Source organism: Dromiciops gliroides, chromosome 2 (genome assembly GCF_019393635.1).
Source record: "Dromiciops gliroides isolate mDroGli1 chromosome 2, mDroGli1.pri, whole genome shotgun sequence".
In the NCBI taxonomy this organism is placed as follows: domain Eukaryota; kingdom Metazoa; phylum Chordata; class Mammalia; order Microbiotheria; family Microbiotheriidae; genus Dromiciops; species Dromiciops gliroides.
Genome location: NC_057862.1, coordinates 386,423,939 through 386,451,409, shown reverse-complemented (window position 1 = coordinate 386,451,409; position 27,471 = coordinate 386,423,939). Strand labels below are relative to the sequence as shown.

At 42.4% G+C, this 27,471-nt stretch overlaps 1 pseudogene; it reads left to right on the top strand.

The window, feature by feature from the left end:
* Positions 1-4,114: 4,114 nt before the first annotated feature.
* LOC122739468 lies at positions 4,115-26,759 on the top strand (annotated as a pseudogene).
* Positions 26,760-27,471: the final 712 nt, after the last annotated feature.

Below are 27,471 nucleotides of genomic sequence, written 5' to 3'. Positions count from 1 at the left end.
TCAATCTATAAGTCATACAAGGAAAACAATTTGGACTTCATGGTCAGGCACATCATGTTTCTAACCTCAAGCCTTGTGGCCCAGTGACCACCCAACTCATTCTCTAGAAAATGCTTCTGATACTGCTTCCTAAAACAAATCCACCCTCAAAGGAGAAGGATTTATCATCATTGAGCCCATTTAGAGAAAATTTGTTTGAGCTCAGAAGGCTATCCACAAGGAAGAACGACCAAAACCCCATGTTAAGAAAGAGACCAGGGGCAGCTAGGTGGCGCAGTGGATAAAGCATTGGCCTTGGATTCAGGAGGACCTGAGGTCAAATCCAGCCTCAGACACTTGACACTTACTAGCTGTGTGACCCTGGGCACTTGCCCTCATTGGCCTGTGCAAAAAAAAAAAAAAAAGAAAGAAAGAAAGAAAGAGGCTATAGCTGCTAAGGAGACCCCTTTAGAGGAAACAGTTACCATTAACAGCACTGTTAATCCTGGGTTTAACAAAGCAGTCTCACAAGCTCATATACTGTAGTACTTTAGATTTAATTCCCTTCTTCCCTCCTCCTTCTGTCCCATCCATTCTGTTTTCCTATCTTCCTACCTTTTTCCCTCCCTCCTTTCTTTTTTTTTCTTTTTGGTGAGGCAATTGGGGTTAAGTGACTTGCCCAGGGCCACACAGCTAGTAAGTGTTAAGTGTCTGAGGCCAGATTTGAATTCAGGTCCTCCTGAATCCAGGGCTGGTGCTTTATCCACTGTACCACCTAGCTGCTCCCCCCCCTCCTTTCTTTTTCTTTCTTTTTTTTTTTGCAGGGCAATGGGGGTTAAGTGACTTGCCCAAGGTCACACAGCTAGTAAGTGTCAAGTGTCTGAAGCTGGATTTGAACTCAGGAACTCCTGAATCCAGGGCCAGTGCTTTATCTACTGCGCCACATAGCCACCCCCCCCCTCCTTTCTTCTCTCCCTCCTTTCCATTCCTTCCTTTTCCTTCCTTCCTTCCTTCCTTCCTTCCTTCCTTCCTTCCTTCCTTCCTTCCTTCCTTCCTTCCTTCTTTCCTTCCACAAAAATTATTAAGTATTGACTATGTGTAGAGTATTGTGCTAGGTGCTATAGGGAGGTATGTGATATAAAGATAAATAAGATAAGATAAACACATATAAATTATGTAATAAATCACATTAATGATTAAATATTCAATATCCAATAAACAAATTCCATGTAAATAAATCTATGAATACATATAAATAATATATTAATTATTAACATAAGACAACAATATAAACCAAGGTAAATAATATGATCCCTGCTTTCATGGAAATTATAATACAGCACAGAAGGGGAGAGAATAATAAATTCAGTAACGAAAATGCTATGGGAACGGTTCAAGGAAAGATAATTCCTGATTTAGGAATCAGGAATTGCTGGTTTCCTAGAAGAGTCATTTAGACCCAGCTTCAAAGGATAGGAATAATTTCAACACATGGAAATTATAATGGAATTCCAGGTAAGGGTAACAGTATGAGGAAGCAGGCAAATCTTAGGCACAGAGGCATACATAGAGAATGGATCAGGTGTACCTAGGTCTTTGGTACATCTGGCTCATGCTCTGTGAATGACAATAATAGGACATATATGAGGCAGTTCAGTCTGGCTTGAGCGTTGTGTTGGTGGTGGATCCAGTTATAGCTTGAACTACATAGACATTGGCAGTAACAGATAGATATATTGAATCCTACAATGAGGTCCAGATATTATGATAAGAAGAGCCTAATGGTCCCTGAATTCCTAAGTTCTGAGATATTTGCTCATGAAATACCCAACCAACCTAATGATGGAGAGGGGAAAGGAACCATAGAAAGCAGGTTTCATTGTCTAAACCTTGGGGAGCAGAATGTGAGCTAATTTTCCTTCCATTGTTAAGAGCACTTAGATATTTCATCCTGAACCTCCAGAGCTGTCTCCCATGGTCCCAGAAATGCCTTTTCTTAGAGTTGCACCAACAGAATGTAGCAGAGGGTCCAGGAAGAACTCTACCTTCAGGGCTAACCCCAAATCTTTGGTGGACTTCAAAAGTATCTTCAGGTGTTCCATGGGGACACACTCCTGTCTCCTCCTTGGACTCCATTCCCTTTACATCTGCCCTCTTTCCTCTCTAATATTTCCAGTTACAGGGTACAAGAGTATCAAAAAGAAATAGCTTTTCTTTTCCCTAGTTTTGTGCCTTTTCCCTGCAATCTTCAAGGAATAAGGGGCCTCCCTCTCTACCAAGGCTAATGGCCAGTCCTTCTTCCTTTGACAATCTTACTTTGTGCCTCCTCTAGAACCTCTTGTTTTTGTTTTTTTTTAAATAACCTACCTCTCTCCAGCCCCTCTCCATGGGTTCATTCCTCTTAGCCTGCAAAGCAAATTCAGGTGTCTTCTGCCCTAAAGAAATGCTCGGACTGACTAACCTTCTTTCCTTTTTTTTTCTTTTGGTGAGGCAATTGGGGTTGTGACTTGCCTAGGGTCACACAAGTAGTAAGTATTAAGTGTCTGAGGCTGAATTTGAACTCAGGTCCTCCTGACTTCAGGGCCCGTACTCTATCCACTGAGCCACCTAGCTGTCCCTTAACTAACCTTTCAACACTGCCAACCCTCTAGGTGAAAAGGTTTACAAAATGCTACCTTCTCAAAACTGAGACTCCAAGAAGAAGTATGTTCTGTGGCATGTTCACAGTCCCATAGCTAAGGTTAGGATCACAGAGTTAGGATCCCAGATCCCAGAATTAGGGTTACAGAATTAGGACCACAGATTTAGGGTTACAAAACAGGTCTCCAATTTCAAATCCAATACTTTTACTTCCATTGTGCCATGAGGTTTCTTGTTTCTCCCTTTCTTTTTCTATTTCCCTATCCCAGTGCCTAAACTGGGGTTCAACAAATGTATGTGAAATGAGTAATGGATATGAAATTGCTTTCCAAATTAGACAAATGGAAGACAATGTCATCATTGGTCACTTCTTCTGCTTCTGTTTCTGGACTTCCGCTTTGAATTTCTGCAACCTTACTTGATAATAAGAATGAGGATAAATATGAATAACAAAAAAAACCTGTATCATTTGTTGACTGAAAAAATACCCATTCCAGTTCTTTTGCCCAAGGTTTCATCTTTTACAATGCTTTCTCCCTCTGCTGCAGCCCAGCATTTCTGACTGATCCTGTCGTGTGTGTGTGTGTGTGTGTGTGTGTGTGTGTGTGTGTGTGTGTTCTTTTAGGTCCTGGCTTAAGATTTATTATTATTAATGAATTAATTTTTTTGTTTGTTTTTTGGTGAGGCAATTGGGGTTAAGTGACTTGCCTAGGGTCACACAACTAGTAAGTGTCAAGTGTCTGAGGCCACATTTGAACTCAGGTCCTCCTGAATGCAGGGCTTGTGTTTTATCCACTGCGCCACCTAGCTGCCCCTTAATGAATTAATATTAAGAGGCAACTTTGTGGTGAAGTAGTAGTGAAGGTTAGCTTCAGAGTCAAGCACGGGTGCTTCTGACACATTACCCCTTAATGTTAGTACCCTGCTTCTGTGATCATCTCCAATCTATTGGTACATAGTGTGTATATACACAGTTGTCTGTACCTTGTCTACGCCATTAGACTGTCCTCCTAGAGATCAGGGGTGGTCTTCTGCCTTTGTTTACCAAATACTTTACACAGTGCCTGACACAAAGTAGGTGCTTAATAAATGCTTGTTGAGGCCAACTGGGTGTGTGGTCCTGGAAAGTTAGAAGTTATGCATGTCCCAGCCAACTATCAAAGATGATAAGTTGCAGAGAAGATGCCATATGCATTGGTAGAAGGAAATTCCTCACTGGAAGCTCTTTCTATTCATGAAATCACAGGTCCGAACAAAACCAAACATTTTTAGCGTTATTATTTTTTAAAACCCAGACTCTTAAAAACCCTTTTAATTTGTTATTTCCAGGCTTAGCCGCTAGGGAGCACTCGTTCCCTTGCATTTTCCCTGGGCCCTCCCAAGACCCCGCTTGGTGGAAGAGAGGCGTCGGAACCTTTCTTTCCCGGACCTCATGACAAGTTAGATTGGGGGAAAGGTTTGAGTGAGGACACGAGAGCCTGTCGCAGAGCACGGCGGGAAGTGGGGAGTCATGGGGGCGGTGTCAGTCGATTTGCAACAGGAGTGGCCCTCTGGTGTGTACTCAGGTGTTGTGCGGAATGTGTCCAAGATACTACAGACCCTGGGCGGAGAGGAAGGAGTTTCCCGGGTCAGAACCGGCGGGACCAGGCGGGCGGTGGTGGGGACGCGGTTTAATCTCCAGAGCGACGAGAGCGGTGGGGGCCAGGCCTGAGTTGGGGGCGCGGGTCAGGTGGAGGCAGAGGAGGAGGAGCGCGGTCTCCTAGGCAACCAGAGCAGGAAGCGCGGCTCCTCACCTGGCGTGGAGCGTAGGCGAATCCTTTTGCAAGACTATGTCTCCCGCCCAGGACTCCCTTGGCTTCCCTCTCGGTATTAAAGGTGACTAACCGTCCTGTCCCCTACTAGCTTGTTATAGTGAACAAATAGTTGTAGGATCTTAGGTTTACCCAAGAGGAGAGGGAGACCCAGACTCACGAACGTTGTCAATGTCTAATTGGATTTAAACCCCATTTCTTTGATCCTGAGTCACGGTCCCTTCCAGGGTACCGTGCTGCTTCCCCGTGCTTCTTTTTAGGTCTAGTTCCTGCCATATAGATTGCAAATATATAGCAGGTGATCTAATTGGAAAGTTCTCTTCCTCTGTGGTGGTGGTTTGAATCCCCTTAAACCCCTCCCACTCCGAAGTTCCCACCAATCTTCGCCTTCCACTGTGCACTCTGGATACCCATTCCGCAGGTGACGGACTTTCCTGTATCTTTTTTGTTGTTGTTGTTGAGGCAATTGGGGTTAAGTTACTTGCCCAGGGTCACACAGCAAGTAAGTGTTAAGTATCTGAGGCCGAATTTGAACTCAGGTACTCCTGACTCCAGGGCCAGTGCTCTATCCACTGTGCCACCTAGCTGCCCCGACTTGCCTGTATCTTAAATCTTTCCCTTTTCCCCATATTCTGTTTTCTGGCAATCATCCCCCCATCCCCAACCCCATGATACAGCTTCCCTGGCCACCCTTTCTAGTACTTACTTTTCTTGGCTCACCAGTTGAGAATGGGGAGTTGGAATACTCTCCTTTCCATTGCCACTTTCAGATTCTCCCGCTACCTCCATCACTCAGTAACCTCTTCTCCTTTGACGACCATACAGTCCACCTCTTCCATCCCGTCAAAATCCTTGTAGCTGTTGTCTAGAGACCTCCAAAGCACTACTTTTCCTTCCTCACTGAGTTCATTACCTAGCTCACAATCTTTCTTCCCTCTCCAACTTTTGCCTTCATACTGGGAGACTTCAACATACATATTTTCCCCCATTCTTTTTCCTAACTTGTCCTTCTGGTGAACCAGTTCATCTCTACAGGGTCCTCTTCTCTTGAGTTCCTGGCTGCCTTTTATTACCAGTTCTGCCTTGCCACAAGTCAGCCTCAGATCACTCCCACTATCTGACATCTTTGTTCCTACATATGAGCTGCTGAAGGAAGGTGGAGAAAATCATACAACTGTCTTGGCTGAGCACACCACAGATTTATTTATTTATTGAAAATTTTATCTTTTTGCCATTAAAATATTGATCTAATGTTTATTTGTATATTTGTTTTGTTTTTTAAATAATAAACAACATTTTTTTTTTTTTAGTGAGGCAATTGGGGTTAAGTGACCTGCCCAGGGTCACACAGCTAGTAAGTATTAAGTGTCTGAGGCTGGATTTGAACTCAGGTATTCCTGACTCCAGGGCCAGTGCTCTATCCACTGCGCCACCCAGCTGCCCCAATAAACAACATTTTTATTGAAACTTTTGAGTTCTAAATTCTATCCCTCATTCCCTCTCTCTGCTACCCCCTCCCTGATGTGGTAAGTAATCAGATATACATTATACATGTGCAATTATTTAAAACATTAACATATTAGTCATTTTGGATAAGAAAACGAATAAAAAGAAAAAAATGAAAGAAAGTGAAAAATAGCATAGTTCAGTCCGTTCCATTAATATCAGTTCTTTCTTTGGAGGTGGATAGTATGTTTCAGTCGTCCTTTGGGATAGTTGTGGATCATTGTACTGTTGAGAACAGTTGAGTCATTCACAGTTCTTCATCAAACAATATTGCTGTCACTGTGTAAAAATTTATTTTTGTACAACCTCAGAGGGCCCTCACTATTGCCAGGCAGTTTTTCTGTACTTGCCTTATCAACTTACTGTCCCTCTCTTTTTAGTGGCTCTTCCAAATTTTTTCAGGCCTCCTCAAACCTCCTTTGGCTCCCTCTCTTCTCACTCTCTTAGTTAAGAATCTTGTCTCATATTTTGCATAAAAAATTGAGGCCATTCACCATGAGCTCCCTCTTCTTGCCTCCTCATCTCATATTACCCAGATGACTTCTGCTACTATCTCCTTCACTCCTGTCTCACATGATAAAGTGGCCTTACTCCTTGTTGAGGTAAAACTCTCTACCTGCTCAAGCAGTCTCATTCCATCCTTTCTCCTCTAATATATTGCCCCCTCTGTTTCCATCTATCACTTATCTTTGATCTCTCCATATCTACTGTCTATTTCCCTGTTGCCTACAAACATGCCCATGTCTCCTCCATCCTGAAAAAAAACCCTTCACTTGATCCTTCCATCCCCACTATCATTCTGCTTTTCTTCTGCCCTTTGTTACAAAACTTGAGACCATTTACAACAGATACCTCTACTTTCTCCCCTTTCACTTCTCTTAACTCCCTATGATCCAGCCTCTGACCTCATCACTGAAATTTCTGTCTCCAAAGTTACCCTGTTTGTCAGATCCAGTGGCCTTTTCTCAATCCTCATTCTTCTTCACCTATCCAATCTTTGACACCATTGATCACCCTCTTCAGGCTCCTGGGACACAACTCCCTTCTGGTTTTTCTCCTACCTATCTGATCTCTCTTCATACTCATTTGCTGGATCCTCATCCAGGTCATGCCCACTCATTGTGCGTGTCTCACAGAACTCTACCTTCGACTCTCTTTTCTCCTTTTTAAACTGGATCAGAACTGGCCTCTATCTAACCTGTGAATGGCCTGAGCCAAACAGAGCAGGCCAGAGATAGGAAAATTTGGAATTAAATAAAGTTTTATTTTCAGTGAGGAAAAAGGCTTGCAAGCAAGGAGGAGCTATAGACACCCCTGGGGGGAGTGGTCCAAGGTAGTGTAGGGAGATCTCAATACTTATGCTAATGGCTGCCCAGTAAGTTGTAGCCCTGACAAAGAGAGCAGCAAGAATGTGACAAGTTTGATTCATTGCAGGACGTTCTGACTTTGTCCAGTGCTTGTCTTTGATCAGAGAACACCTGGTGGATTGTGTGACTAGTCCAGGGGGTAAGATCATCCAGAGGATGATTGCAAAAGATTGTTATCCTGCCAAGCATGGGCACAGCTTGCTTGCTGCACCTTAGCTCTGGGAAATGGGGTCTAAGTTTTATTTTGTCATCTTCACTACATCACTTGATGATCTCATTGGCTCCCATGGATTCAGTTATCATTTCTAAGCTGATGTTCCTCAGATCTGCATATACTACCTGAAACTCTCTTGACCTTCAGTCTCATATCTCTAGCCACCTTTCAGACATTTCAGTAGCCATCTTAGATTCCAAACTGAACTCCTATTTTCCCTTAATCTTCCCCCACTCCCTTCCAAATTTCTCTATTATTATTGAGGGCACCAATCATCCTAGTCCTTCAGGTTTGCAACCCTGACTCCCCACTGTCTCTCAGCATCACCTCTCTTTCTTATCCAGTCTATTGCCAAGGCCTTTCAATTTCACTTTGGCAACATCTTTTGAATATGCCCCCTCCTCTCCTCTGATGCTGTCATCACTCTGGTGCATATTTTGTTTTTTGGTGGTGTATTTTTCTCTGTAGTATTTTATTTTTTTCCAATTACATGAAAAGATAGTTTTCAACATTCTATAAGATTTTGAGTTCCAAATTTTTCTCCTTCCCCTCACCTGTCCCCAAGACAACCATTTAATTTAGGTTATACATGTACAATCATGTTAAACAAATTACTCATGTTGTGAAAGGAGACTCAGAACAAAAGGGGAAAACCATGAGAAAGAAAAAAAATACACCAAAAAAAAATGAAAAGAGTATGCTTAGATCTGCTTTCAGACTTCATATTTTTTTCCTCTGGATATGGATAGTATTTTCCATCATGAATCTTTTGGAATTGTCTTGGCTTATTTTATTGCTGAGAAAAGCTAAGTCTGTTATAGGTGATCATCACACAGTGTTGCTCTTACTGTAAACAGTAGTTTTCTGGTTCTGCATGTGTCTTTCCAGGTTTTTTGGAAATCTGCATGCTTATCCCCTCTTAAAGCACAATAGTATTCCATTACATTCATATACCACAACTTGTTCAGCCATTCCCTACTTGATGGGCATTCCTTCAATTTCCAGTTCTTTGCCACCACAAAAAGAGTTGCTACAAATATTTTTGTACATATGAGTCCTTTTCCCTTTTTTATGATCTCTTTGGGATACAGACTTAGTAGTGGTATTGCTGGGTCAAAGGGTATGCACAGTCCCATTGCCCTTTGGGCATAGTTCCAAATTGTTTTCCATGTGATGTTTAAAATCTAATGTAGGTCCTAATCTGCCCACCCAGTTTTGAGGGGGAAACTGGCTAAGATTTACTGATAAATTCAGCAAGAGTTTAGGCTTTTAAGGATTTATTAAAGAGTAAAGACAACACATGGGACCCCGTAATGCCAGAAAAGTCTACTTTCTATATACTTTCTTTCTCTGTCCGCCTTTTCTCTGTCTCCCACCAAGCCAAAGTCCCAAATGAAAAGAAGGGACCCTCCTTTTCTCTGTCTGCCTCCACGCAATGGTTCCTGAATGAAAAAAGGAAGATCCAGTGAGATAGCCTCAGCTTCCTAGTTTCTGTCTCCCTCCCCAAAACGGGAGGTCCTTCAAGCTGATTGATTGAGGGTGATCTCCTGTTGATTCAGTAGTCCACAGCCTTAGAGAACAACATGCTGCTCAGGGCCAGCCAGATGTGGTCTCAATTTAGTCATTCTTAAGTAGGTTCTCAGTCAGTTTCTCAGTCTCACCCAATTCAATCAATTCTAAATCAATTCAGGTGGGGCCCGCGGGTGTCTGCCAAATCCTCTTATTTGATCACATCCAGAATAGTTGGATCAATTCAGAACTCCACCAATAACATGTTAGTGTTTCAGTTTTCACATTTATCATTTTCCTTTTTCTGTCATATTAGCCAGTCTGATCTGATATGTGTGAGGTATTACCTCAGAGTTGTTTTAATTTGCAATTTCCTAGTCAGTGGTGATTTAGAGCGTTTGTTTTTTTTTTTTTAATGAGGCAGTTGGGGTTAAGTGACTTGCCCAGGGTCACACAGCTAGTAAGTGTTAAGTGTCTGAGGCCAGATTTGAACTCAGGTACTCCTGACTCCAGGGCCAGTGCTCTATCCACTGCGCCACCTAGCTGCCCCTAGAGCATTTTTTCATATTACTATAGATAGCTTTAATTTCATCTGAAAATTGCCTGTTCATATCCTTTGACCATTTATCAATTGGTGAATGACTTGTATTCTTATAAATTTGACTCAGTTCTCTATATGTTTGAGAAATGAGGCCTTTATGAGAAACACTGGCTGTAAAAATTACTTCCCAGCTTTCTGGTGCATACTTTGTTGCAGTAGCTTGCTGATTGTTCTGACTGCAACAGGTCTCTCCCTGCTCCCATGCATCCTCCATTCATCTACCAGCATGATTTTCCTAAAGCACCAATTCAAACATGTCACCCACTTACTCACCTCCAGGATCAAATCCAAAATCCTGTTTGGCATTCAGAACCCTTCATAACCCAGTCCCTAGTCTTCTTACACATTTCAACCACCCATTTACTCTGTGATCTAGGGACACTGGCCTCCTTACTATTCCACAAACAAGACACTTCATCTCTGCTCTAGGCATTTTCTCTGGCTGTACCCAACACCTGAAATTCTCTCCCTTCTCATCTCAGTGATGCTTCCTTCAAGTCCCAGCTAAAACCCCACCTTTTACAGGAAGCCTGTCCTCTTTGCTAATGCTTCTCCTCTATTGACCATTTCTTTATCCTGTACAGAACATGCTATGTTCAGATGTAACTTGTGAGCTCTTTAAGGTCAGGGACTGTCTTTTGCCTTTCTTTGTAACCCCAGTACTTAGTAGATGTAGTGCTTAGCACTTAGCAGGTGCTTAATAAATGCTTATTACTGACTGACTAAATACTTAGAATTTATTAACTATTCAAGTCAGTGGCTGGTTTGTTCAGAGACTAGAGCCTTTTGTTAATGATACTAAAAATGTGGGCTGTGACCTTTGTGACCTGGCTAGTCTTGCTTTTATCCTTGGTTTTAACATTGAACCCGAGCCAGAGGTTTTACAAATACATGCCCTTGGTCACAAAAGGAATCTGGAAAGAGGCTGTGGCTGGATTAGCTTGACTATATTAGCCCATACTGTTTGTCCTCTCCCTCCACACATTTATGAAGATAATTTTAATAGCTGTCGAGGATGCAGGATTTCTTTTCTTTCTTTCTTTTTTTTTTTTTTAGTGAGGCAATTGGGGTTAAGTGACTTGCCCAAGGTCACACAGCTAGTAAGTGTTAAGTGTCTGAGGCGGATTTGAACTCAGGTCCTCCTGACTCCAGGGCCGGTGCTCTATCCACTGTGCCACCTAGCTGCCCCTAGGAGGCAGGATTTCTAATGTTAAGTCAAATCCAGAGGGTCTATACTACTTGAAACTGGACTCAGAGCTAACTGTGAGTCAGTAGTGACTATTGTATCCAAAAAAGATACATATAAATTGCCCCAGGGTGCCAGGTCCTGAATTGTCATTGCTGACATCTGAAGCTAGAGGGCAGCGCTTCCTGTCCATCACTTCTCTCCAGCTGTTGATAATATGCAAAATGTATGATTGCTTACAGCCTTAGGAGGGGGAGAAGGGAGGGATAGAATTTGGAACTCAAAACTTTGAATAAAAATGTTTATTATCCAAAAAATGTCATTTGCTTCTATCTTTCACTACTTCCCCCAACTTGAATCAAGTTAATATCACCTGGTATTGCTATTTGGGTTCTTAAATTGCTAATTAAATGACTCTCTTCCCCATGTAATCACTAGGGGCAGATAAATGACTTCTGAGGTCTAGAATGAATTGACTTAATTTTACTATGGATAAACTGAGAGTCACCTCTATTTACACACCTGTGTTAAGCTGATGCTAACTTCCCAGACCACTCTCATTCTTTTTATTTATTTATTTTTTTGGTGGGGCAATGAGGGTTAAGTGACTTGGCCAGGGTCACACAGCTAGTAACTGTCAAATGTCTGAGGCTGGATTTGAACTCAGGTCCTCCCGAATCCAGGGCTAGTACTTTATCCACTGCACTACCTAGCTGCACCCCTCTCATTCTTTTTTTTTTTTTTTTTTTTTTTGGGTAGAGCAATTGGGGTTAAGTGACTTGCCCTGGGTCACACAGCTAGTACTTGTCAAGTGTCTGAGGCTGGATTTGAACTCAGGACCTCCTGAATCCAGGGCCAGTGCTCTATCCACTGCGCCACCTAGCTGCCCCCTCTCATTCTTTTTGACCATCACATAATCATTTATTGGTTTAATTGGGGTACAACTGCACATATGCAGTAGGGTACATATTTGGGACACCATTCCTTCAGCTCAATTTTTCTTAACAGCTTTAGGTAGAGCAAGAAGAAAGAACAGCATAGCCCCAAGTCTCCAGGTGGCTATTTATCTAAGAGGGCCCTTTGTTTATAGTTTGTCTTACTTGCTTTCTGATGAAGGAAAAGAACAACTTTTGGGAGCAAAATTCAGAGGAATGGCACCTGCCTTTTCCCCCAGGAAGGCCATTGATTATTCCCCTTGGTTGTCCTTCATTTGGACAGAAAAATTTGTCAGTGTCTCTCTGCTTCCCCTTTTTAGAGAAAAAATTGAGTTTCTTACTACAGAGATAACATGAGAAAAAGTTGGGAAAAAAGCACCTGGAGTGATTTGAGAGCCAGTGTTCATTGGTGTCCTGCCTTTATCTGTTTTCAGTTTTCTTATTATTAACTGAAATCAAGTTTATTTATGTTGGTTCTTTTGTCTTCTCAAGGCCTCCCTTATAACTTTAAACACATCCAGAATCTGATTGACTTTCCATACACTGGAAAAATGGAAATTTTCATTGGCAAACCCTTCACTTGGTAGTTCAGATTTCTGTTGGTAACAGGGAATATTGACTATTTCTCTCAAAATGTTATTTTGAAGTAGGAAGTTTAGATTACTTTTTCTACTTTTATTTCACTCCATTTGGCTGAAAAGGTTTGCTGAAGTATTAGAGTGAATGAACAAGGGTGGATTTCTGTTGGGAATTTAATAATAAAAAGATAGTCAACTCAACCTGTACTTAATATTGAGGGAGTGCTAAGGACACTACATGGATCAGTAAGATATACACCCCTTAGGTTATAGTTCAGAAGGAGTATCTGGCACAAATACAAATAATTACAATACAAACACCATAATAAGTATACAAAGTAAATAAAAGAAACTAAAAAAAAATGCCATACTACATGAGATCTAAGGAAAGAAGGGTTATTTCTAGCTGAGGAGTTGTAGTACTTCAAGGATGGCTTAATTATCACTCTTCATAAAATCAGGGGGATGGAAAGAACAACTTTTTTGAAGTTCACCATCTCTATGGGGAAAACCTGTACTGTTTGCCTTCTCCCTACACACATTTAGCAAGATAACTCTAATAACTACCTAGGATGTATGATTTCTTTCTTTTTTTTTTAATTAATAAAGTATTTTATTTTTTCCGTTACATGTAAAGATAGTTCTCAACTTTTGTTTATACAAGCTTTACAATTTCAGATTTTTCTCCCTCCCTCCCCACCCTTCCCCCTCCCCATAGACAGCAGGTAATCTGATATAGGTTATATATATTGCATGATTTCTTATATTAAATCAGCTCCAGACAGAATATTTCAGCTTTACAAATTGCTTTCAAGAATCAATAACTTTGGGGGCAGCTAGTTGGCGCAGTGGATAGAGCACCGGCCCTGGATTCAGGAGTACCTGAGTTCAAATCCGGTGTCAGACGCTTAACACTTACTGGCTGTGTGACCTTGGGCAAGTCACTTAACCCCAACTGCCTCACCAAAAAAAAAAAGAAGTGTCAACTAGCTGCCCCATCAATAACTTCTTTTTTAAAAAATATGTTTTGAGTTACAAGTTTTTTTTTAATTGGAAGAGACATTTAGTCCAATCCCTTCATTTTATAGAGGAAGACATCAGAGGCCTAGGGAGGGTAGATGACTTGCCCAAGTTCCCCTAATTGGTTAATGACAGAACTGGGATTAGATCTTGGGTGTGAAGTCACCAGATGCTACATGCAAAGCTAAGTTTTGAAGGAAACAAGGGATTCTAATGAATGACTAAAGAGGAATCCATGTGAGTTGTCTCCATGTCTGCTCTGCAAGGCAGGGAGCCTGGAGTGGCCCAGCCCACCATCATTGGGAAGGAAAGAGTGGGCCTGAAGGTGCAAGTGAAATGAGAATGCTGGTAAGGAGGGGGGAAGAGGAAGGAGGCATTGACAGGAAGGTTGGGGGAGAAGGGTGTTCCAAGGCTCTTGTTGCACCATCCTCTCCAGCACCTATTGGAGGGTCTCCCACTGGTGGGAATGCTTTCCTGGCATGAGGGATAGTCTGTGCAGAAGGTGTGGAGTTCAGAGATGTGATGACATGGAAGGAACAGCAAGATGACCGCTTTGGCTGGACAGGAAAGAAAATCACACAATTAGACTGGAAATGGAGGTCGGGGCCAGGCTGTGAAAGGCTTTATGAGCTGAACAGGTGTTCCCATTTGATGCTAGAGGTAGCCAGTGGAGATTTTGAAGGAGGTGAGGGGGAGGTGACATGGTCAGACTTGAGGAAAATCACTTGATCCACTTTGTGGCTGATGTCTGGGAGAGAAGAGAGACTTTAGGCAAGGAGACCAATTAGGAGGATGTTGCTGTGGGGGCAGGGTGGTGAAGGCAGGATGGAGGATGATAGCTCTGTGAATTTTAGGCTCTTTGAAAATTGATCACAAAGGAAATGGGAGGGAGTCAATTTCTTTTCAGTTCCCAGCTGGTTTCATTTAGGTTTATAGAACATGAGTATATGCCTGTATGAGAACTCAGATTTATATAGCACTTTAAAGTTTACAGAGTGCTTTTCTCCCAACAGCCTGTGAAGGAGGTAGTGCACATTTTATCATTCTCATCTTACAAATGAGTAGACTGAGGCTCAGAGAGGTCATAGCTAGTAAGCATCAGAACCCAGATTTCAACCTTGGTCTCTTTACTACCAAGCCAGCATTCTTTCTATTTACTACTATACTCCTCCTCTGTAGGTCTGTATTGAAAGTGCTTAGTTGAAACCTGATTGTGGTGTGGAGGTCACCTTGGAATGCCAAAGGTTATACCAAGGGGGCACATGCTCTGTCAGTTCCTACCAGGGTAAAAAGACTTCATGCAGAGCTGTGGGACAGCTTCTGTGTCTCTTGTCCAAGAAATAGCCTGCACAGGCTTGGAGAGACTCATCAATAAGAGGCTGGCTGGAGATGGCGGAGGAAAGGCAGTGATCTCTCAAACTCATGACACGATCGCTCCAAAAAACATCCAAATAGGGTCATAGGAAAGTGCCAGGAGCAGCAAAACTCACAGAAGAATGCGCTGAAATCATCTTCTAACCAAGAATGGCTTGGAAGGTCAGAAGGAGGGAGCTGCTGTGCTGATACAGGAGTCGGGCCCAACCCCACAATCACCCTGACACAGATCCAGTCTCAGGAAGTCCTCACCAGAGAAGGAGATCCCCAGAGCCTCTGAATCAGCTGAAGAACCAGTGTCATCTGGAACTAAGCTCACAGTTTGGTGAGTGGGCTGAGCCCTGGGCAGGGGAGAGACTACAGGGGTCTATGCTTGTGCTAAGGCAGAACTTGGATTTTACACCCCTACTGAGAACCAGGTGGTTTATGCTTGTGCTAAGGCAGAACTTGGATTTTACACCCCTACTGAGAACCAGGTGGTAGGCTCCAGTAGAAGTGGCCCAGGTCGGGGAGGGGCACAGGCTTGTCGGAGCTAAAAACCACAACACACAAAGCTGGTTGATTGGCAAGTTGGTCTGGGGTCATCTAGGACCAGGAAACAGGCCAGGCGAGGGAAGAACCTGATTCTCCTTAAATCATACCTCCTGGGACTTCTTAAGCTTGGGATACTGCAGCCTGGAAACAGTGCCCCACTTTAAGGAGCTAAAAGTCTAGTAAAAGAAAGGCAAGAAGAGCCGACAGAGAAAGGTGAGGACCATAGAAAGTTTCTTCAGTAACAAGGAAGACTGAGGTGCACCCTCAGAGGAAGATATCAACATCAGGGCCCCTATATCTAAAGCTTCCAAGAAAAATATGAATTGGTCTCAGGCCATAGAGGACTTTGAAGGATAATATTAGAGAGGTAGAGGAAAAGGACTTTGAAGATAATATTAGAGAGGTAGAGGAAAAAATGGAAAGAGAAATGAGGGTGATGCAGGAAAGACATGAGAAAAAAAGTCAACAGCTTGAAAAGTCAAATGGAAAAGGAGGTACAAAAGCTCTCTGATGAAAATAATTGCCTAAGAATTAGGATTGAACAAATGGAAGCCAGTGAGTGACTTTATGAGAAACCAAGACACAATAAAGCAAATCCAAATGAATTTAAAAAATAGAGGGCAATGTGAAATATCTTCTGGGAAAAAACTGCTGACCTGGAAAATAGGTGCAGGAGAGATAATTTGAAAATTATTGGTCTACCTGAAAACCATGATCAAGGAAAGAGCTTAGACACCATCTTCCAAGATATTCTCAGGGAAAATTGCCCTGAAATTTTAGAAGAAGAAGCTAAAATAGAAATTGAAAGAATCCATCGATCACCTCCAGAAAGAGATCCCAAAAAGAAAACTCCTAGGAATATTATAGTGAAATTCCAGAGCTCTCAGGTCAAGGAGAAAATATTGCAAGCTGCCAAAAAGAAAGAATTCAAGTACTGTGGAGCCCCAGTCAGGATAGCACATGATCTAGCAGCTTCTACATTAAAGGACCGGAGGGCATGGAATATGATATTCCAAAGGGCAAAGGAAATGGGATTACAACCAAGAATCACCTACCCAGCAAAATTCAGCATTATCTTTCAGTGGAAAAAATGGGACTTTAATGAAAAAGAAGACTTTCAGATATTTGTGATGAAAAGACCAGAACTGAATGGCAAATTTGACTTTCAAATACAAGACCCTAGAGAACCATAAAAAAAAAAAAATTGGAGCTGGGGGACATACCTGGGCTTGTACAGTGGGCAACTCTCTTGTGTCTGAGGCCAGATTTTGGCTGGGATCCCCCTTGGTCCAGGGGTGATGATTTGTCCACTGTGTCACTTAGCTAGATGATAACATCTTTAGGGTTAAATTGAGGGGTGAAGGGAATTCATTGGGGAAGGGCAGAAGGGAAATCCTACTTGAAAGTAACAGGAAAAGGCTTGTGGAGTGGGGGAAGAGATGGGAGAGGAGCAGGGCAGTAAATGAATTTTACACTCATCAGAAAAGGCTCAAGGAGGGACTAATAGACACACCCAACTGGATGGAGTAATCTATTTAATCTGGGCAGTAAATGAGCCTAACACTCATCAAAATTGGCTCAAAGACCTCAATCTCATCAGAGTTGGCTCAAGGAGGGAATAATGTACACATTCAATTGGGTGGAGTAATCTCTATAACCCTGCAGGAAAATAGGAGGGGAAAGGGATAAAGAGAGAGGGGCAAAAGAAGGAAGGGCAGAGTGGGGGAGGGGACAGACAGAAGCAAATCCCTTTTGAAGAGTGATAGGATGAAAGAAGATGGATAATAGAATAAATATCATGGGGAAGGGAATAGGATGGAAGGGTAACAGTTAACAATAGTAATCATGAAAAAGAGAAAAGGGGGAAAAATTATAAAAAAATATTTATAGCAACTCTTGGTGGAGGCTAAGAATTGAGAATCAAGGGAATGTCCATCAATTGAAGAATGATGGAAGAAGATGTGTTATATGATTGTAGTGGAACGGACTTGTGCTACAGGAAATGACAAACAGGATGATCCCCGAAAAACCTTGAAAGACTAATGAACATTGATGTATAGTGAAGTGAGCAGAGCTGAGAGGACATTGTGCATAGTGACAGCAGTATTGTTCAATGAATAATTGTGAATGACTTAGCTACTCTCAGCAGTGCAATCATCCAAGACAATCCCAAGGAACTAATGAGGAAGCTTACTGTGCACCCCTATAGAAAGAACTGATAAAAAAACCACTTGTGGATTGTACATATATAACCTGATTGTGATCTTGTGGAGGGGGGAGGAAAGGGAGGGAGGGAGGGAGAAAAATTTAGAACTCTAAATCTTATGAAAATGAAACTACCCTTACATATAAATGGAAAATAAAATAAATGTTTGTTGAAAGAAAAATAAATAAATAAAAGGCTGACTGAATCTGAAGATGTGGCGATTTGTCTTGTTTGACATACTGCCCTTGTTCTAAGGGAGGGTTCTCTGGTGGGTGGAAGCAGGTGGTAAATGCTATTAGAAAGGGAGAGTGATATTTAAAAAGAAAAAAATATTAAGACTTTTTTAAGAGGAAGAAAATTGGCCACCACATATTAGACTTTTTTTTGTCCAGAGCAATTCATGAAACCATCTGTGAAGATGTGGAAGGGAGTGCACCTTAACCAAAGCATGATTCCTTAACAATGGGAAGGATGTCACTTATGCTTGCTGTGCCTGGTGTGTTCTCCCTCAGGGAAGGCTACAATAACCCTCCTGTCTCTGGTGAGAACCTCATTGGCCTGAGCAGAGCTCGGCGGCCCCACAATGCCATCTTTGTGAACTTTGAAGATGATAAGGTGCCCCTGAAGCCACTGGAGACTGCTGTACAGACCTGGAAGAGGCTCTGCACTAATCCCCTAGACAGGAAGATGGAGGAGGAACTGAGAAAAGTACAGCCTGGAGGTAGTACCTGATCACCCTGGGACAGCATCAGGAGGAGCCCAGGCCTGGAATTAGCTGCTTCTTATTTGCTCAGCTGTTCTTATTTGGGCTTGTTCAGTTTGCTTTTTTTATCAGTTCATTAGCAGATGTGAATTTTTCACCTCCAGATTTCCATTCTGAAAGTAATGTCAGTAAGTACAGCATCTTGTAATCTCAGGAGAACTCTTCCTTCACACCTCCAGCAAGCAGCTTTCAGGGGTGTAGACACCTGGAATGGGGGTGGGGAGAAGTACTTGGATGGTCCAAATGATCTTGTAGTTGCAACTCTAGGATTTAATTAGTTCTCAGATGACTCCATTACTCTGCACTCCCTTACCCCTGACAGAGAGAGTTCACACTATTTTACTAATTTGTAGGTACCTTTGGAAATGTTAGCATTCTGTTTTCCAATCTGGATTGTAAGCTTCCTTTTCACCTTGTTTTACATGCTTGGTGCCCAGTGGATAGTGTATCAATAGATAGACTCACTGGAGGCTAAACCAAGGTTATCCATTTCCAGCTGAAAAGTTTTCTACTTGTCACCAAGACCAAGATAATATATTGCCAGCAAAAATGATTTCTAGAAGTGCTCTTCCAAAGAGCTTAGAATGGAGAGTGTAGGAGTTTTAGGCCATGAGCATGTAGACAGTGTGTTTAGCCTTTCCTGTGGCCTCCCGTTTTCCCTGCTAGCAGTCCCCAGCCACGGATCCCATGATGTTAGAGAGTATGTCTGTATTGGAACCTGTGGATCATTTTTTTCTCTACACTTGACCTTTTTCTAGCTGTTTGACATTCGTCCCATCTGGTCCCGGAATGCTGTCAAGGCCAACATCAGTGTCCATCCAGATAAACTCAAGGTCTTGCTTCCCTATGTAGCCTATTATATGGTGAGTCTCCTGACATCCATCCCCTGCGTTGCTGCACCTGGCTTTTTGTATTGCTCTGCTTGCCATAGGATTTAGAGTAGGAAAGGGATTTAGAAATCACCTACATAAACAGTCATGAATGATAGCAGTGGTCTTGGGGTCATATGTCTAGAGTGAGAAGAGACCTTAGAGCAGCCCTTAATGCTTATTTTAACTTTACTGTACAGTACTGTGCTTTCTCTGCTCCTGCCCCTCTACTCAGTGTGCCACAGCCCCTCATCCACCATTAAAAAAAACAAAAAAATCTTAAGACCTAGTGAAAGCAGAAGAGTAGACAAGTGGAGAGACTGCCACTGTTGTAGGGAAGGGTATTTGGCTTGAGCCCTCTGGGGCTGAGAGAGGCATGTCTGGCCCCAGTGTGTTTTGGTCTTCTGTCCATCTGTGCTTGAGTATTGAATGTCTGTCTCCTGCCTCTTCATGTTACCTGTCTGTGTCCATGTTTGGCTCCCACGTGTCTGCCCCCTTAGTATTCTTCCTCTCATTTCAGGCTAGGCCCCCATGTGTCTTGGGCCTGCTCTCTTCATGACAAGAGGTTCTTTCCTCCCTCCTCCCACTTTCCTTCCCTTTCTTCCCCATATCTGCAGGCAAATTCACATTATGTAAAAATCACTTTACAGAGAGGTCTGCAGAACAGCCCACTCATGTAAAGCAAGAACTGTCTGCATTAGTAAGATTCCATTCTTATAATCAGAGTGGCCTTGAGAGAGAGCCTGGAACTTAGTAGTTCTTCAGGATTCTGGAGCATTGACCCACCTCCTGGAATTGTGCCTTTTGCTGATAAGAGGTCCCTAGAGGAGTTTGTGGATTCGGTTTGGTTATGTCCCCCAAAAGAACTCCGGAGCCAAGATTTATCAAGTCCTGGATTTCTGGATTCGCTGTGGAATGAAATATGGTAAAATAAAGTACCAGCAATGCAAAAAAACCCCAAACAAACAAACAAACAAACAAAAAGCCAAACACAATACCTTTCCTCAGCTTGTTTGCTTTCTTTGATACTTAAGTTTCTAGTTTTTGTGCACCTTTCCTTTTTTCATTAGAATTAGAATATTTATTGACTACAATGATTTTTTTCTGGTATTAATTTTTCTTCCACATTAGTCATATTGTAAGAGAAGATTCAGAGCAAAAGTAAAAAAGAATGCAAGAAAGAATAAACAAGAACAATAATAGAAATGCAACAACAAAAGTGAAAAAAGTATGCTTCAATCTGCATTCAGACTCCATAATTCTTGTTCTGAATGTGGAGAGCATTTTCTGTCATACGTTTTTTGGCATTGTCTTAGATCATTGAATAGCTGAGTAGAGTTAAGTTTATCACAGCTGATCATCACACAATATTGTTGATACTGTGTACAATGTTCACCTGGTTATGCTCATTTCACTCAGCATCAATTAATGTAAATCTTTCCAGTTTTTTCTGAAATCCATCTGCTTATCATTTCTTTTTTTTTTTTATTAAATTTTTTTTTTTTTACGGGGCAGTGGGGGTTAAGTGACTTGCCCAGGGTCACACAGCTAGTAAGTGTCAAGTGTCTGAGGCCGGATTTGAACTCAGGTCCTCCTGAATCCAGGGCCAGTGCTTTATCCACTGAGCCACCTAGCCGCCCCATAAGTATTCTTTGTTTCTTGTTTTTTTTTTTTGTTTTTTTTTAGTGAGGCAATTGAGGTTAAGTGACTTGCCTAGGGTCACACAGCTAGTGTTAAGTGCCTGAGGCCGGATTTGAACTCAGGTACTCCTGACTTCAGGGCCTGTGCTCTATCCACTGCGCTACCTATATGCCCCACTTATCATTTCTTATAGCACAATAGTATTCCATTATATTCATATACTACAACTTGTCCAGCTGTTCCCCAATTGATGAGCATCCCTTCAATTTCTAATTCTTTGCTACCACAAAAAGAGCAGGTATAAATATTTTTGTACATGGGGATCCTTTTCCCTTTTTTATGATTTCTTTGGGACATAGACCTAGTAGGGGTATTTTGGGGTCAAAGGGAATGCACGGTTCTATTGCCTTTTGGGCATATTGCGCTCCAGAATGGTTGGATCAGTTCATAGCTCCACCAACAGTGCATTAGTGTTCCAATTTTTTCACATCTCCAACACTTATCATTTTCCTTTTTTGTCGTATTATTTAGTTGGATAGGTGTGAGCTCAGAATTGTTTTAATTTGCATTTCACTAAACAGTAGTGATTGAGAACATTTTTTCATATGGATGTAGATAGCTTTAATTTCGTCATCTGAAAACTGCTTCTTCATATCCTTTCACCGTTTCTCAATTGGGGACTAAAAGTATTTTCATATGTTTGCTTAACTATGGACCTCTTGGTAGCTTGGGCTTCCAGCTCTCTTCAGTGCCAGCTCAGTATTTTTTATTGTCTTGTGATTCTTCCTGATGCTAGTCTTTTCCTCTTTGAAGCCAGCTCTGTTTCTTTGTGCCCAACCTCAGTTCCTGTTCACTCCTTTGTCTGCAGGCTATGCCCCCAGTGACATGCCTGTCAAGGTAAAACACAGCATCTTACAACTACAGCCTCCCCATCACACTCAAAAAGACACATAAGCAATTGTGGCTGTCTATCAAACAGAGGAGTGATTTGCCTTTAAGCCAGCTTCCCCAAAACAAGCCAGATGGGAAGACAAGTGGCATTCCAATTGAGATCATCCTAGAATGCTACAAGGACTTGCTGTGGAATGAATGGAGGAAGGAAAAAGCATTTATTAAGTGTTTACTGTGTACCAAGCCCAGTTCTAAGCCCTGGGGTTATAAGTAGAAGAAGCTAGACAGTCCCTCTTCTCAAGTTGCTCCTAGAGTCTCACTGGGGGAGACAGCCCAGAAAAGAACATTGAAGTGCAAAGCCCTTCCAAAAGACTGGAAGTCCTCAGGTTCAGTGAGGAGGTGGATAGCAAGGCCCAGAGTTTCATGAATTAACAGTCCTGAAGGACTGCAGGAAGTGGAGGCAGAGCAGATGTTAAGTCTTTCCATTTCACAATGAATGGAGTTGTTAACATCAATGTTATCCAAACTCTATGAACAGTCAAGCAGCCCAGACAAGGAGGAACAATAGAGGGTAGGGCACTGCCCCCCAGTGGTGACATTTTTATGTCATGGACCTCTCAGATGGGTCATGCCTGGTAGCAATGGTTCTTCCCACCACCATAGGTTCAGGTCCTTATTGGGCAAAAGAGGAAACTGAGCCTCAGGGACATGGAATGTCCTGTTCAAGGTTACACAAGTAGTAAGCAGAAGAGTCTGGATTTGAACCCAGTTTTTTTTTTTGATGGTGCAGTGAGACATTTTTGATTGTGAATCTAATTTCCAGTACATGTGTGCATCTCCACAGTAAAGTCCACAGGGAATTCAATTCCATATGTAAGAGATGATCTGGAGGAGCGTAGGCATCGAGAGAGTAAGTGAAATTGAATATAATATTTGAGAATGTTGCATTCTAAACTTTTTGTCTTCTGTCAGGCAGCCAGTTGGTCACCATGCATGACCTGAAGCAGGGACTAGGCACATCAGGGACAGCCAGTATCAAGAAATCAGCCTCTAACGAGTATAAGCTCAAGGTGGGTGTTTTCTGCTTTGTCCAGAGCAATTATGGGAAGAGGAACAACCATCTCTGGTTTTTAATCTCTGCTAAATATGAGGGCTGTGAATTGTCTCCTTTCAGGTTCTGTTTTATACAGGGCCTGAGTCCTGTCTGGATTCTGGAGTATAGCTGTGGGCAGTGCCATTGACCTTGTACAAATAAATGACCTTTGGCCCTTTCAAACCTTGTCCATGAACACTGAGTGAAGGGTAGACAAACTCACAGTGTTCAGGATAAAAATGCAAGGTGTAAGTGCTCAGTTACCAGACTATGTACAAGGGTAGGCAGAAGGCATTGTGGGAAGTTCAGTGGAAGATCAAGTATTTATGTCCCTAGCCTTGTATGGGGAGCCTTCAGCAGGTTGGGAAGGAAAGGTATAAGTGCATGCATCAAACAGAAAACAGTGTTGGGACACTATGTTATGAAGGGCTATATTCAGACACAGGAGGAGCCCTAGGACTTGGGAAGTGGTATCTTCCTTCCCAAATCACTCCTTTGACTGAAAAAACACATTTAGTGTTACAGAATTTCAGAAACGCAAGAGAAAGATACAAAAGACATTTGGACTGTAGCCTTTCTTTTATTTCCATCCTTTCCCACACCCACTCTTCTTTCTCCCCACTCCTGAGTGCCATAACATTGTAGTATCTGGAAATGTATCTCTTGGTGGTTGGCACTGAGGTGCATGATATCTTTCATTACTGGTGAAAACACTGAGCAGAGTAGCTTCTACTAACCCTTGCTGTTCTTTTGTTCCCTCAGGACTCTGTCTACGTTTTCCGAGAGGGGGCCCTGCCACCATATCGGCAGATGTTCTATCAGCTCTGTGATTTAAATGTGGAAGGGTATGATGAGGCCCTGGGTCTTGGGAAACAGGCTTTTGAACTTCATTATTGGGAATTACTTTTCTGACACCCTTCTAATTTTTCAGGCCCTTACTTTGTCATCTCTTCTGGGAAGTTAGATGTCTGGCCTATTTGGTTGTGTTCAACTCTCAAAGACTGTTCTCTATCAACCACCTCACTGTGTAATACATTTCTCATAAGCCAGTTAGTCTTTGTTAAAGCAGCAGGAGTTAGGCTATAAATATGTTTATTCCTGTTCATCTAGTTAAACACAGGCATGTGTTTGTCTGGGAATTCCTAAACTCAAATGTGGCCAATTCCCTTTTTTGCTTAGCAGCTCTGTTCAGAGTGGCCTAGGGAGACCTGGAGGGGTGCTGGTGAAGTCTAAAACTTTTTGTGGATTCCATTAACTTCACAGGGAGAGAGAGAGAACACCTTGTTCCTTACAACAGAATCCCTGGCTGGAAAACAGTTAGAATCAATCCAGGATGATTGGGTACTTTTTCCCCTTCACCATCTCACTTCCAGCCTGTAGAAACTGCACTGTCTGGCCTTGTTGGTGCTTTCTTTGGACCTCTATTTGCCCACTGACCCAGGTCTGACTGCTTGTAGGTTACAGAAGATCATTCATCGTAATGATGGGATGGAGACTGAGTGTACAGAGCGTGATGGTTGGTGTCTTCAGAAGACCAGTGATGACCTGAGGGACACCATGTCCTTGATGATCCGGCAGATCATTCGCTCCAAGAGGCCTGGTGAGAAGCTCCTGGGGGCTCAGAGTATGTTGAACTCAACATCAGGCCTGGGTTCAAGACCCAGCTTTATTGTTAAGTCTTCTCATCTCTTTGGACCTCAGTTTCTCCATCTGTAATGTCTGAAACTTGGACAAGACAATCTCTAAGGGATTTTTAGCCCTAATATTTTAGAATTGTAGAAAATTGTTAGCTTTTGGGGTGGCTTGTTACAGAACCAGACTTAGGGAGTGTCAGGACCCCTTCTCTCATAGGAACTATAGGAGCAGATGGGCATTATGTGGTAGTCAGGCCACAGGACCCTCTCTTTGTGGCTCCTGAGAATCAGTTGGGTTTGATTTTCTCCTTGAGGTAAGAGTGGAACAAGGATTTGGCTGGTTTCATCCTTGCTATTTCTTTCTGTCCCAGACTCTTTTCCCTTCCCCGTTGATAGGTAAAAGTGGCATGGAGGGGGCCAAGGCTGTGACAGTGCCCACATAGCACCAGCACTCCATCCACTTCTAGCAGATATTGTGGTGAGGGAGTGTAACGATTAGAATGACGCCACCTGCTGGAGACTCACTGTAGAAGAGTTCCACCCATGAAGTGAAGGTCTTTGAGGGCAAGACAAGGAGTCTTTTCTTTGGCATCAGGAAGTGACGTTGGGTAGTGGGAGGAAGAAGGAAGAGACTAGCGCTCCGTCTCTAGCTTCCCTTTGGACTCTGGTGGAGAGCGGAGCTAGAAATGTGTTCTCCCTTTAATAGATAGGAATCTAGGCCTTTCTCTCTCTCTTTACCAAATTCTTATTCTCCTTAATAAACGCTTAAAAGTCTAACTCTTGCTAAAGTTTATAATTTATTGGCGACCACTCATTGGATATTTTAGACAGACTAGCTAGAATTTTAGCCCTTAACAGGAGAAAGCCATAGCAGAAGGGGAGGGAAGAGAGGCCTGCCCCTGGGCTGTGCACACATGGAGAGTAGAGAAGGAAGCCAGGCTTTGGGAGACCCATCAATACTCCATGCCCATGAGTGACTGCTCCTGCTGCTCAGTGGGATCGCTGAGCCATCTCTGTTCTTTGAGGGCAGTGGGTTTGGGTAACTAAGGCACCACATCCTTCTCTTTCTTTTGGACCCAGCTTTGTTCTCAAGTGCTGCCAAAACTGAAGGTGGAAAGGAACAGTTAACATATGAATCTGGGGAGGATGAGGAGGATGATGAAGAAGAGGAGGAAGAAGAAGACTTCAAGCCCTCTGATGGGAGTGAAAATGAAATGGAGACTGAGATTTTGGACTATGTGTAATGGGAGGAGAACCCATCCTATAGGCCCTCTAATTTAGTCTGGCTATGGCTGTACCCTTTCTTTGAGAGTGGAGCTAACAGCCCCCCACTTGCAGCTAAGAGTGCCAGATGGCATTTGCAGGGACAATGATGGATGTAGCTCCAGTCCAGCTAACGTCTCCTGAGGCTGTCCTGGCTTGTCTGGTCTGGGCTGTCTCATGTACTAAATAATACCCCAAAATACCTGCTAAACTTTCCATTACTGGATCCTAAGGAATCCCCTTCAGCACTCTAGATTCAGTTCTCCCCTGCCCTTAGACCATCTCTGATGCCATTATCCAGGAATCTGATGTTTGTTGTGTTGTATGTGCCCATTATTTCAAACACCCCTCTGGCTGTTCGTAAATGTTGGGAGGTGGAGACACTTCAGCCTTTGGACTTCCATGGAACAATAAAAGGTCAGATCATCCTATTTGTGGGTTGTGGAGTAAAGGAGTATGACAAGAGGCCAGCAGGGACTGAGCCCATGAGCTTGGAGTGGTGACCCTGGGTGGATAAGACCAAGGTAATAGGGGCAGTAGTTCCTAGGTGTCCTGAGCTTAGCACTGACCAGCTGCTGTTGGGGACATGGGCAGTTTTGTGAAATTCATAGAGGGATTAGTTCTGCTTAGAGCACAGTTTCTTTTTTCTTTTTCTTTTTTAAAAAAAATTTATTCTCCAGTCTGCCAGAAACAGTTTTATTTAATATTGCATTAATCTACTATCAGCATTTCTGGCTTGGAGATTGAGGTAAGTGCCATGACTTCCCATGCCCTCCAATACTCCAGTATGAATCAGTGCCCAGAACCCTTTGAGGTGACCTTTGTAGGAACCTTGACAAAAAAATCTCAATAGGTAAAAATGCAGGTTTGTGGTTAATATTCCAGAGCAATTAAATAACAATCCTTTTTCCTCTTGAACCAGCCCCCTTATTCATGGAATAAATGGACCTCCTCCATTTAATAGATTTCTTAATCCTTTCTCAATGGAGAATGTAATTTTTCTTTGTTTGGAAGTTCTGGATATTGGCTACAGGGTTCCTAGAAGTTTTCATTTTGAGCTTTCTCTCTTTTTTCCCCCAATAAACATTTTTTTTTTTGCAGTTAGAATAAGATAGTCATTTATTTAGGGGAAGGGAAAGAGAAGGGAAACCATGAAAGAAATCTTTGGACTTTTCATGGGGAGAAAGGCATGGCACAGAGAGAGTGGCTCTGAGATACCAATCTCCCTAATAAACATTTTTATTTAAAGTTTTGATTTCCAAATTCTATTCCTACTTCCCTCCCCTCCTCCCCCCCCACCTTGAGGTGGTAAGCCATCAGATATAGGTTATATACATGTACAATTACATAAAACATTACCATATTAGTCATTTTGTATAAGAAAACTTGAATAAAAGAAAGTAAAAAATAGCATGCTTCCGTCTATGTTTAATCAATACCAGTTCTTTCTTTGAGGGCGGATAGTATGCTTCATCATTAGCTGTTTGGGATTGTTTTGGATCCTTATATTGCTGAGAGTAGTTAAATCACTCACAGTTCTTCATGAAATCATATTGCTGTCAGTATGCACAACTTTCTCCTGGTTCTGCTCACTTCATTAGACATAGGTTCATTTAAATCTTAACAGGCCTTTCTGAAATCATCCTGCTTGCCATTTTTTCCTTTTGGTATTTTATTTTCCAATTACATGTAAAGATTGTTTTCAACATTCATTTTATTTTATTTTATTTTATTTTTATTTATTTATTTTGGTGAGGCAGTTGGGGTTAAGTGACTTGCCTAGGGTTACACAGCTAGTAAGTGTTAAGTGTCTGAGGCCAGATTTGAACTCAGGTCCTCCTGACTCCAGGGCCGGTG